This window comes from Coenobita brevimanus, chromosome 7 (assembly GCF_032717465.1).
Source record: "Coenobita brevimanus isolate Jiangsu-jjx chromosome 7, ASM3271746v2, whole genome shotgun sequence".
NCBI lineage: Eukaryota > Metazoa > Arthropoda > Malacostraca > Decapoda > Coenobitidae > Coenobita > Coenobita brevimanus.
This window is the reverse complement of record NC_136960.1, coordinates 38,326,530-38,340,536: the sequence shown is the minus strand read 5'-3', so window position 1 is coordinate 38,340,536 and position 14,007 is coordinate 38,326,530.

Here is a 14,007-nt window from a genome sequence, read left to right as displayed (position 1 = left end):
ATGGTTACCACCCAGCGTAGTAAAGGATGTGTAGGGTTACAGTAAACTAGGTAACTTATTGAAGGCACTCACGCTGTGTTTCCTAACCAGTCATCGTCACTGTAGTTCTGTCTCCGTAACTTAGGTCAGATTTTCGTCCTTTTGTATCTTATTTCACACAGCTGAGTGGCGGAGGAACACAATGCTGTGTCTCTTAGCCATTCCATAGCACTTATTCGTGACTAGCATCATACTGTGTCTCTTAGCCATTCCATAGCACTTATTCGTGACTAGCATCATATTGCGTCTCTTAGCCATTCCATAGCACTTATTCGTGACTAGCATCATACTGTGTCTCTTAGCCATTCCATAGCACTTATTCGTGACTAGCATCATACTGTGTCTCTTCAGCCATTCCATAGCACTTACTCGTGACTGGCATCATACTCTAGTGTTAATCTCTGGCCACAACTCAGCATTCAAGTTAGAGTGATGGCAGTTTTAGGCCAAGTCAGTGTAGAATGAGTATAGCAGTCACTGACATCATTCCTCTCCAAAGACCATAACTTTAGTCTTTGCTGTATGTAGTTTCAGATTTCGTTTCATACACTCACTTCCAGACTCATTAACTAGGTCTAATATGCAGTGTAAAATCGCTTTAAGCAAGATGAATTAGGAATTCTCAAGTGTCAGTCGCAATAAGACCGGGAGTCTGCGTTGCCATGGAGATATAAGGAACTATATTTTCTATGGTATATCTCCTTTATTTTATTATTATCCTGGTGGCAAAATCCACAGCTGGTCAACAGGTAATGCAGTCCTGATGTGGGAACTGTTGTGTCAGTCTGTGCTGGAAAAGGTTCAAGGTTTGGGTTGACCTGCTTCCTTCACGTCAGGTAATGTGTGTTTAAGCTGCAGTTATCATTGATGCGGCTGTCTGGCTGAACCCAAGTGAACACATGCCATGTAACAACATTAATTGCACCATCAGTTGGGTAAATTAAACCCGAGTATTTAGGAAAATGGTGGAGCACTGGCAGGTTCGAAGCATGGTTGGTGTGAAGTGGTTGGTGTGGTGGATGAAAGGAGGGTGTAGTGCAGAAAGGTAAAATAGGAGAGGATAGGCCAAGACTGATGCTGTGTGAGAACAGAACATTTGTTAGGGTAGGACAAGACAGGCCAGTTGTCAGGCTAAGTTTTCCTGTACAAAATATACCAGGTAAAGTGATTGGAAAGGCTCAGGTCAACTTATACCTGCTGTTTCTGTTCTTGGTATCCAAACCTGACAGTCTTTACTACAGCACCACCAAGCAATGCAACTTACTGTTTTAATGGTAATAGTATTTTAGCTGCCTTGATTTATTTCTGTGCTATTACTGTTAATTATGTATGCAGGAAGGAGGCAATTTATTGGGTAGTTATGTAGTGTGATTAAAACAGAAAACCTATCTACACTAACAGCACATTAGGCAAACCCGCTGATTTAGTTCAGCCAAAACCTGTGCTGTATTTATAAACTGTTCTAAACATAAACTGTGTATATAACTGCCTGTATAGACGCTTAGCATCACTCAGGCAACTAACAAACACTTTACAAAATAATTAGTCAATATTACAGTGACAGAATATGACAAACAAACCACCTGTCATACTAGATAACTTATGGCGTTGAGTTTATGCTGTAGATTAGTTAGGATCCTTTATAAATGCCAGCCTGACGCTCTCACAACAGCCACGGGCCATAGTTATAAATCATCCCAGGCCTTAGTGCCGTATAGGATTCTTTGACGTAATATTTTGATCGCTATTCACAACGCCACCAAACCCTTCACAACGGAACTAAGAGTGAATATTACAGTGATAAATACAACACACAATTGTACCTATTATAAGTCACTGCTACAGCAACGTGTATGTGGTGAGAAATCCCCCCCCCCCTCTCTCTCTCTCTCACTGTATTATGGGTGGATCAGTGTACCACATTTACCACACCAGTAGCCATGTGGTAAAGACAATAACATAAGAATTAAATAGTTTACGTATTACTAAGACAATATTAGGCCTTAATTTACTGCAGACTTGAAAACAGACAGACAGTGTGTGTGTGTGTGTGTGTGTGTGTGTGAGAGAGAGAGAGAGAGAGAGAGAGAGAGAGAGAGAGAGAGAGAGAGAGAGAGATTATAGTTTGCTTTTCAGACGGACGTGGGCTGCTGGTATTGTTGTATAACTTGGCACCACTGATAGAGTATTATTTTTGTCATAAATAATGTTGTTCAGGTACACACGTAATATATAAACAATGACAGTGTTGTAATATACCTGTAGCCACCCGCCTGTACCAAAGACACAGCCATGGTACACACGTGATATATAAACAATGGCAGTGTTGTAATATACTTGTAGCCACCCGCCTGTACCAAAGACACACCCATGGATGCTACGTTGGTGGAAATATCGCCAGTTTTATGTGACCCACCTAGAAGACAGGATGGGGGGGCACGCTCTCTCTCTCTCTCTCTCTCTCTCTCTCTCTCTCTCTCTCTCTCTCATACCAGCAAGGAAAGGTGGTCTCCATGGTAACGCAGACTCACTGTCTTATTCCAACATTCATTTCGTAACACCCCTACCTTGGCGATTTATTCTGCTAGTTACACCTCAGTCTCCCTGTTTATGTTATCGATGAAAACTGTCATGTTAGTGATGGGAAGGATAAATATTAGGGTATAATATGAAAAATTAGTCGCAGAGTAGCAGGTGTTGCGGAGTCTCCTGTGTTCCTTATAGAATTCGCTCTTGTCACATCGGAGTAAAATCGTCTGGAGGTGGCAGGAATAATAATAATAATAATAATAATCAAAACTCTAGACTATACTCCTTCTACTCAGACTTGGCCTAAAATTGCCACTGTCCACCTTGAGTGCTGAGTTATAACAGTAGGTCAGCATTACAATATCATGCTAGTCACGAAGAAGTGCTGTGGCCAGGATGTACAGCCACAGTATTGTCTTTTTCTGGCACCGAGCTTCGTGAAATAAACCTTGCAAGACAGACAACCTGGGCCATCAGTCAATCAAGTAGGCTTCGTAACACCCATCCTTTAGCGATTTATTCTGGCTATAACACCTCAGCATTGTCTTGTTTAGTAATTATATGGTTTTAATACAGTTTACATTAGTAACATGCATATAGGTACTGAGGTGTGGAGTGCAGAATAAGTGGCCAAGGTAGAGGTGTTACGAAATAAAGCTTATCCTCTTGGGGGCTATGCCTCTTCCATTTTACCTGCACCTCGCCATGTGGAAGGACTCTGTTCCCACCCTGGCCAGGCGCTGCTTGCCACAGCAAGGCGCCTGCTTGCTTGTGCTTGATGGGTCTGCTCCCCCCCCATACACACACCGAGATAAAGTAACAGGATCAACAATAAATGTGAAGTATTTGTAATTAATAAGAGGTTGAGGAGGTGGTGGCATTGGCGGCGGTGTTGGACAATTAGTTATATTGGTCAGTCCATCCAAGTTATTTTGTGCTGTATGTAACAAAACTGTTGTATATACCATACACACCATATACCATACACACCATATACCATACACACCATATACCATACACACCATATACCATACACACCACATACCATACACACCATATACCATATACCATACACACCATATACCATACACACCATATACCATACACACCATATACCATACACACCATATACCATACACACCATATACACACCATAAACCATACATACCATATACACACCATATACCATACACACCACATACCATACACACCATATACCATATACCATACACACCATATACCATACACACCATATACCATACACACCATATACCATACACACCATATACCATACACACCATATACCATACACACCATATACCATACACACCATATACCATATACCATACACCATATACCATATACCATACACACCATATACCATACACACCATATACCATACACACCATATACCGTACACACCATATACCGTACACACCATATACCATACACACCATATACCATACACACCATATACCATACACACCATATACCATACACACCATATACCATACACACCATATACCATACACACCATATACCATACACACCATATACCATACACACCATATACCATACACACCATATACCATACACACCATATACCATACACACCATATACCATACACACCATATACCATACATACCATATACCATACACATATACCATACATACCATATACCATACACACCATATACCATACACACCATATACCATACACGCCATATACCATATACCATACACACCATATACCATACACACCATATACCATACACACCATATACCATACACACCATATACCATACACACCATATACCATACACACCATATACCATACACACCATATCCAACACATCTAATTATAGCCCATAACAAGTCTGTACGGTACGTAGTCAGAGCAATTGGAAAAGTATATACATTCCTGTGATACATTTATAAAGTGTAGTGAGTAGTAATTGTAGATGTTAAGAGTATGCAGCCAAGTTTGTGTGTGTGTGTATGTGTGTGTGTGTGTGTGTGTGTGTGTGTGTGTGTGTGTGTGTGTGTACTATGAGGATATTAAATTCTAGATGTTAAGAGTATGCATGCAAGTGTGTGTGTGTGTGTGTTTGTACACTGAGGGTATTTAATTCTAGATGTTAAGAGTATGCATGCAAGTGTGTGTGTGTGTGTGTGTGTGTGTGTGTGTGTGTTTGTACACTGAGGGTATTTAATTCTAGATGTTAAGAGTATGCATGCAAGTGTGTGTGTGTGTGTGTGTGTTTGTACACTGAGGGTATTTAATTCTAGATGTTAAGAGTATGCATGCAAGTGTGTGTGTGTGTGTGTGTTTGTACACTGAGGGTATTTAATTCTAGATGTTAAGAGTATGCATGCAAGTGTGTGTGTGTGTGTGTGTTTGTACACTGAGGATATTTAATTCTAGATGTTAAGAGTATGCATGCAAGTGTGTGTGTGTGTGTGTTTGTACACTGAGGATATTTAATTCTAGATGTTAAGAGTATGCATGCAAGTGTGTGTGTGTGTGTGTGTGTGTGTGTTTGTACACTGAGGGTATTTAATTCTAGATGTTAAGAGTATGCATGCAAGTGTGTGTGTGTGTGTGTTTGTACACTGAGGGTATTTAATTCTAGATGTTAAGAGTATGCATGCTAGTGTGTGTGTGTGTGTGTGTGTGTGTGTGTGTGTGTGCTGTGAGGGTAGTGAAGTAATAAGTGCCAGTATACACGCGTATGATAATTAACTCCATGTTTAATTAATAGGTATACATGCTTATTTCACCTGTCTCATTTCAGCACACTCACTGCCATCCCCACGCCCACACCAGCAGCCTGAGCCGTCTCCGCAACACACAAGGACCTGCAGGTGAGTTAGCAGTGTATTAAGTGTATTAAAGGCGCACACACACACACACACCCACCCCACACCCACACACACACACACACACACACACACACACACACACACACACACACACACACACACACACACACACACACACACATTATCCAGGTGTAATGTGATGAGTAATTAGCTAAGGTGGCATAGTAGTCTTCGTAACACCCGTCCTTTAGCGATTTGTTCTGCCTATAACACCTCAACATTGTCTTGTTTAGTAATGATGTGGTTTTGATATAAATATAGTTTACATCAGTAGCATACGTAAAGATCCTGAGGTGTGGAGTGCAGAATAAGTTGCCAAGGTAGAGGTGTTACGGAATATATAAAAGCCAGTTGGAGTACCACCGTCAGTCTGCGTTGCCATGGAGACCACAGGCTTTCCCGCCAACACCATCGTCCATATCATGAACTCTTCTTCGGGGGGGGGGGGGGCAACTTTTCCATGGGAGCAGTTTTCAATAATTCAGTTGTAAAGTTGTCTGGCGCCATTTAGCGGTTCTTTGTAATGGGTAACGGCAGGGAAGCCAGCGGTGCTATAGACATTTGTATAAAGGTTCAGGAATATTGTACATGCATTTTTATGTAGCATGATTATGTTTTATCTGATATCTCAAAAAGAATCATTATTCCTAATAAGCCTAGATTAAAATCCAAAGCATTTGGTCAGTAAATATATCGTTATATAACGAACAGCACATCAGAAAGGACACTTTGGCCGTTTATGATTAATCACCCCATGGAATATCCAGGTTCCCCCCCCCCCCCAATTTAGGAACCCCTGAGAGAGAGAGAGAGAGAGAGAGAGGACGTCCCCCTTATCTTCTTTCCTCGGTGGCCCACATAAAACTGACGATATTTCCACAAACGTAACATCCGTGTGTGTGTGTTTGGTACAGGGGAGTGGGTACAGGGTCATTACAACACTGGCATCATTTATGTATCGCGTTTATACCTAAATAAGTATATTAAAGGCAAAAGTATTGGTGTTACAGTGGTGATAAGTTAAACAGCAATACTGTCATCCCACATCGGTCTGACAAGCAAAGGAAAGCAACTCAGGTTTGTGGTTCAAGTGATACTGAAGGCTTATATTGTCAAAGTAATGCGTCAAACATTATTATGTTACTGTCTTTACCACTAAGCCACTTATGTCGTAAACCATTGAATTATTATGTTACTGTCTTTACCACTAAGCCACTTATGTCGTAAAACTTTGAATTATTACGTTACTGTCTTTACCACTAAGCCACTTATGTCGTAAATCAAGCACACGCTCCCAAAACAGCAAATATTTTGTATGTGCCAGTTGAGTCTGCGTTGCCATGGAAACCGCTCGTTTTCCCGCCAACAGAGCGACGCCCTGTCATCCTCTCTCCTCGGTGGCCAACATAAAAATGACGATATTTCCATTATTTTATCTTTTTCGGCTGTTTCTTTGGGGCAGGAGGGTGGGTGTATGGATAGTACAATACTTACACCACTTATTTATTGCAGACGTTGAGGATAAAGATTATTTACAGCAAAATAATATGCTACACAGTGTTCTCAAGTATAATAAGACCAGTAGCCTGCCGAGTCAGCCTTAACTCATAGCAAAATTACTGAGGCTTCTTGTTTTTAGTCAACTTAGGGTTCATGAAAGTTTAATATTTTCAATAACGACTATTTTTATGCCATTTCCCTTAATTGTATAACTACTCCTATTATAATAAAATCAAATTTGGTAAATGGCCAGCACAGCTAGATCTGGGAACTGCGTGGTGTTGTGAGGCCTCGAGGTGTTGGTTGACCTGACAAATGTCTTTGGTCGAGCTGATTCATTGATTCAGTTCAACGAGGTTAGATAACCTGCGTGTTTGAACTACACTCTCCTATGACTTTATTTTCACACACACAGCCACAACAGCACATCAGTACGGTTAATTACCATATATTATCAGCGACAAACACCTCAAGCAGCGTTAAAAAACAACCCCTGTTGTGGATCTTGCTGCTGAAATTATGAAGCTAGAATCTGCAGTCTTTGGCATCCATGTTGGGCCAGGGAGACCAACGCAACACAGAAATTACAAGAGTGATATCTTGGCGATTTCTTTCATTTAAGAGATAATTTTGTGCTATTGCTTGTATAGGCCAAGAGGCCAGTGTGTACCATCTTCAGGCGGACTACCAGCCTCCAGAATGACCTAATAATGATACAAGAGACAAACTTAGATCAGCCAATTAGTTACTTGCAAGGGTTTCTCTTCTTAGTGTTACAACTTGACACTCTCACCAACAACACCCTAAAAATGACGTCAGAATTAAACTAATTTTACCTTAGCGCCGTTGATCTATTTTGTATTATTATTATCAACTGATGTGACTGAGAAACTTGCCAATTTGGGTGTAGTTATGTAGTGAAGTTAAGGCAGACATCAAGTGCACATTAGCACCACATTAGCTGACGTGACACATTAAGTTCTAACAAAATATGACGTAATATTCATAACATTTCTCACCTTTACCTGTGTACAGGAGCCTTTTGTTTTCACTGGTATATCCCCCAAACACTTCACCACCAAACCAGGCTGAATATTTAGCTGGAAATACCTCCATACACACCGATTTCTGATACCGATTTACTTCCGTCAAGGAATATTTATCGTAAGAAATGGTTAAGATCATTTACGACTACGGTGCTACAGCCATGGCAGCCTCGCATCACCCCACACAGTTGCCAGATCACAGGGTGTCTCCGGAAGTTGCATGTCAGTAATTCAGTTAACAGAGAGACACGAATATCTCACAGAATGGTTTTGAATTATGACCGCTAAGACAGCAAGGACGATATATGTAAGAGAAACTAGCAGTCTTTATAATATTCCTTTAATCTGGAACCGAAATCAGAGGCCAAGGGTACTTTTACTGTTGGTAACATTGGTATGCACATCATTTTAGCTTTAAATACAATTATTCGACTATACAGGCGAGAACTAAGCTATGTGGGTATTGTAATATCGGTACAGCCACCCGTCTGCACCAAGGAAACAGTCCTACGCGATAAAATAGTGGAAATATCGTCATTTTTATGTCGGCCACCGAGGCTAGAGGGTGGCTGGGAAGTGGCTCTGTGGACGGGGAAACAAATGGTCGCCATGGCAACGCAGACGCTGGACTGTATTATTGTTTACATTTCTATAGCGATTTGTTCTGCTCATCACACTCCAGCATCTGCTTAGATTATATCAATACAAATGATGCCAGTATCAAAATGATATTAATGTCATAGAAGAGAATAATTAGTTAAAATACGAGAAATATATTGTTAAGGAAAAGGTGTGAGGGAAGAGGGTGGGTGTAGGTGGGAGTGGACAGGTGTAGGGTTTTTTAAGACTGCATTACCTGTTGACCAGCTGTGGATTTTGCCACCAGGATAATAATAAAATAAAGGAGATATACCATAGGAAATATAGTTACTTGTACTATTAACACCATACAAACCATCACTTTATTACAAACTAGGAAGTAAAGCTGTTTTTATTTGTCTTAAGAGTGTAACTGGGATGGTACGTTTCCTCCTTATATTGGCAATACTGAAAGAATATTATTTTTGGCCTAAATAATGTTGTTCAGGTACACAGGCGATACATAAGTGATCCAGTGTTGTAATAACCATATACACACCCGCCTGTACCAAAAACACACAGCTGGCAGGGGAAGTTAGTGAAATATCGCCAGTTTTATGCTGGTCACCGAGGAGTGAGGATGACAGCCACGTCGGTCGTGTGAGGGGAACACCAGTGGTATCTATGGCAACGCAGACTCGCCCTTGTATTCTTAGTGGACCTGAGGAATCGTAATACGTCTTCCGTAGCGATTTAGTCTGCACATTACTCCTCAGTAGTATCTATTATGTTATTGACGCGACCTTTATGTACACAAAAATGACAAATAGCATGTACTATTATGTTTAGTTCTAATATATTTCGTAACGTTCCCTCGGTGGCGATTTACTCTGCTTATTTTGCTTCTTTATCTGGTCATGTTAATACAAGCATTGATGTCAGAAGAGATAAATTACATAAAAAGAAGGCTAAGATGTAATACTGGAATAAGTCGCTGTGAAAAATGTTACAAGACCTAAAGGAAGACCTGCCCCAGTAACAAGTAAAAACATTTGAAGGTAGGAAGAGTAAAATGAATGATAGGTTATAGTAGTACTTGTATTATTTATCTTTAGTGATATAAGCTTAGAGCAGCCTGGGTTACTCTCTCTCTCTCTCTCTCTCTCTCTCTCTGCATCTGTCTGTATCTATCTATGTCTAATTATCTATCTGTATCGCTACACGCTGGATTGCCGTCGGGGTTGGCCACAAACGCATTAGCCTCTGCCATCTGACTGACCTCTCTCCAGCTCACATATCCCCTTCTCGTCTGTATGCCATCCCTCCGTCTCATCCTGGGTCTGCCCTTCCCTGTCCCTCCCGTGTTACCTTACTTACTTACACACTTCTAGTCAGTGGCTTTTTCTCCGTCCTCTCCACTTGGCCAAACCATCTCAAAATCTATCTTTTTTTCTGTGCTTACCACCTCCACATCAACACCACCTCGCTCCTTCACTTCCCATATGTCTCCCTCACGTAATGCCATCCCTCCGTCCCATCCTGGGTCTTCCCTTCCCTGTCCCTCCCGTGTCACCTTACTTACTTACACACTCCTAGTCAGTGGCTTTTTCTCCATCCTGTCCACTTGGCCAAACTATCTCAAAATCTATCTTTCCCTGTGCTTACCACCTCCACATTAAGACCCCTACGCTCCTTCACTTCTCTTTTGTCTCTCTCACGTAATGGTGCTGTCAGATATTTTGTTACTATTTTCATATGACTTTATTTGCAGTATAATGTTAAGGTGTACATTGTGTGTGTGTGTGTGTGTGTGTGTGTGTGTGTGTGTGTGTAATAACATCGTGTGCTGGTAGGACGAGTCAGGTAACAAAATACATGATGAGGTATAAACAGCATGCAATAGGATGTTAAGGTGTGTGTGTGTGTGTGTGTGTGTGTAATAACATGGTGTGCTGGTAGGAAGAGTGAGGTAACATTATGGGATATAAACAGTATGCAGTATTATGTTAAGCTGTACATGTGTGTGTGTGTGTGTGTGTGTGTGTGTGTGTGTGTGTGTGTGTGTGTGTGCGTGTGCGCGCGTGCGCGCGCGCGCGCTGGTAGGACGAGGCAGGTAACGAAATCCATGATGAGGTATAAACAGCATGCAATAGGATGTTAAGGTGTGTGTGTGTGTGTGTGTGTGTGTGTGTGTGTCCAGTTAATAGGTATATAATTTACTATTGGCTCATTTCAGCACCGCCACTGCCACACCCACGACCACACCAGCAGACTGAGCCCCTCCGCAACACAAGACACCTCCAGGTGAGTTGCCTCCTCCCTCCCTGTGTCATCCTTCTCCTCCACCTCCCCCTTCAGTGCCAACCTCCTCCTCCTCTCCCTCAGTGCCAGCCTCCTCCTCCCCTCCCTCAGTGCCAGCCTCCTCCTCCCCTCCCTCAGTGCCAGCCTCCTCCTCCCCTCCCTCAGTGCCAACCTCCTCCTCCTCTTCCTCCACCTCTCAGTGCCAACTTCCTCCCCTCCTTCCCCTTCTCCTCTTCCCCCCTCCCCCTTCTCCTCTTCCCCCTCCCCTTCTCCTCCTCATTCTCCCTCCCCCTTGTCCTCCCCCTCCCCCGTCTTCCTCTTTGCTAGCCTCTTCGTCATCCCCTCCTCCTCCTCCTCCTCCTCCTCATCATCATCATCATCATCACCCCCTCCGTCTCTTCTTTCCCCCTTCTCCCCTCTTCTCCTCCACCTTGTCATCATACTCCCCCTCCTCCTCCCCCACCCCCTCCTCCCCTCCCCCGCACCCACTCCTCCTCCTCTTCCCCCACCCCCTCGTCCTCCTCCTCCCCACCCCCTCCTCCTCCTCCCCACCCCTTCATCCTCCTCCCCACTTCCCTCATCCTCCTCACTCCCACCCCCCTCAACCTCTTTATCCTCCCCTTCTGCCCCTCGTCCCCCTTCCTCTTCCCCCTCGTTCCCCTTCCTCTTCCATCCCTAAAACTCCTCCCCCTCATCCTCGTCCCCTCTCCTCCCCCTCCTTCTCGTCCCTTCCTCCTCCCCCTCCTAATCCCCTCTCCGTCCCCTCCTCCTCATCCCCTCTTCTCCCCCTCCTCATCTCCTCTCTGTCCCCTTTTCCTCCCCCTCATCCTCATCCTCCCCCTCCTCCTTCTCGTCCCCTCTCTTCCCCCCTCATCCTCGTCCCCCTCCTAATCCTTGCCCCCTCCTAATCCTCTTCCCCCTCCTAATCCTCTTCCCCCTCCTTATCCTTGCCCCCTCCTAATCCTCTTCCCCCTTCTAATTCTTTCCCCCTCCTAATCCTCTTCCCCCTCCTAATCCTCGCCTCCTGCTAATCTTCGTCTTCCTAATCCCTCTTCCTCGTCTCCTCTTCCACGCTGTTTTATGTTTTTCCTTTTTAATGTAGTCTTTTTTGAATAATATTTTCGCCTGTGCAAATAAAGTGTGTTTCAATTCCAAAATACGGGAGAGCGAAAAATAAATTTGGTGAGCTGCGGGATTGAGCAATAGGGCATCATAAGGGCCGGGTGTTGAGCAGTGGTACAAGCTTGCAATTGTTGCCACCAGGTGGCAGCACCAGTCTTGTCAGGAACAGCAAAACATAAGCCCCCTTCCCTGTGCAACCAAAGATAGTTCAAAGAATGACCAATGGATGGCAGCACCAGACATTGTTAGTGCTGCCATCTATTGGTCATCCCTTGAACTATTTTTGGTTGCACAGGGAAGGGGGCTTATGTTTTGCTGTTCCTGACAAGACTGGTGCTGCCATCTGGTAGAAAATATGTGAACTAATTGTACCAGTGGTGCCATCTGGTAAAAAATATGTGAACTAATTGGACCAGTGGTGAACACCAAGGCGTCATTCCCCCCTGTTCATCCCTGGGCCTGGTAAGTACTGTCTTGTACACTACTACAGAGGATACAGGAAACAGGGTAGGTAGTATTGCCACCACTTTATTTTGTACTCCAGTGTTCAACACGTTACATTCAAGGTACATTGTATATGAGGTTCAGGGCTGTGAAAAAGCATGTAAATAATGAAGGGGGAGATTTGTTAGTGGAGAGAGGGAGAGAGAGAGAGTCACATGGGGGGGGGGGATTCTTTTCTCAATTCATGACTCAAAAAAAATCAAAGATACTTTCTGTGGACTCGACCACTCCATATAAAGACAATACTGGATGGTTTTATGAGTAGTAGTAGTAGTAGTAGTTCTAGCCACAAGTTCATCTGAAATGTGAACCCAGTGGGCTAAAGGCTGCAATTATTGTGTAACTGATTATTTTCCAAAGCAATCTTGGTATTGATAAAGGGAAGACAGTATGGGTAGGAGAGTGAGAGAGGGGGTGGGAGGGCAGGATAGTGACAGGGTGACGGGGGTGTGGGATATGGGGAGGACAGCTGAGACAATGTAGTGATAAATTACTGGTGATGGCTGGGAAAATAATAATCAGCAGTGCACAATAATTCCAACCTGCAGTCCACTGGGTTCATATTTCAGGTGAACTATTACTACTACTACTACTACTAAACCATCCACTATTATATCTTCATATGGCGTGGGTCAGTGCATGGAAAGCATTTTGTTTTATCTGGGCCATAAATTGAAAGAACCCCCTCCCCTGGTAACTCACTCTCTCTCTCTCTCACACACACACACACACAATTTCTCATTATATGTACCCTTCAAATCCCCTTTCTCTCTCTTCCCCTTAACTCTGATCCCTTCATCATGTCACCCCCTCTCTCTCTCTCTCTCTCACACACACACACACACACACACACACACACACACACACACACACACACACACACACACACAATTTCATTTCCCCTTGTTATTTGTACCATTCTCTCTCTCTCTCTCTCACACACACACACACACACACACACACACACACAAAATCCTATTCCCCCTTGTTATGTACCCACCTCTCTCTCTCTTTCTCTCTCTCTATCTATCTATCTATTGCCAAACGCCTCAATCCCGTTTAGGGTGGCCACAAACAAATCGTCTCCAAGTCGCCCTGTCCCCCGCCAATTCACTGCCCTGCTTCCAACTCACACCCCCCTCTCTCATATACCTCTCCACCCCATCCCTCCATCTCATCCTTGGCCTCCCCCTCCCTCTTCCCCCCTCCACCTCACTCACATACACTCTCTTCATCAGTCTTTCACCCTCCATCCTCTCCACATGGCCAAACCACCTCAGTGTCTCCTCATAACGCTTCCTATCACATCCACATCCACACCACAACGCTCCTTTATATCCTCATTCGTCAGCCTGTCTCTCCATGTGACTCCACAGGCTCCTCTTAAATAACTCATTTCCACTGTTCTCACTCTTGACTTGTGTCCTCCCAACAATGTCCAAGCTTCACTTCCGTACGTTAGAGTTGGTATCACAATACTGTCATGCAGTAACTTTTTCACTT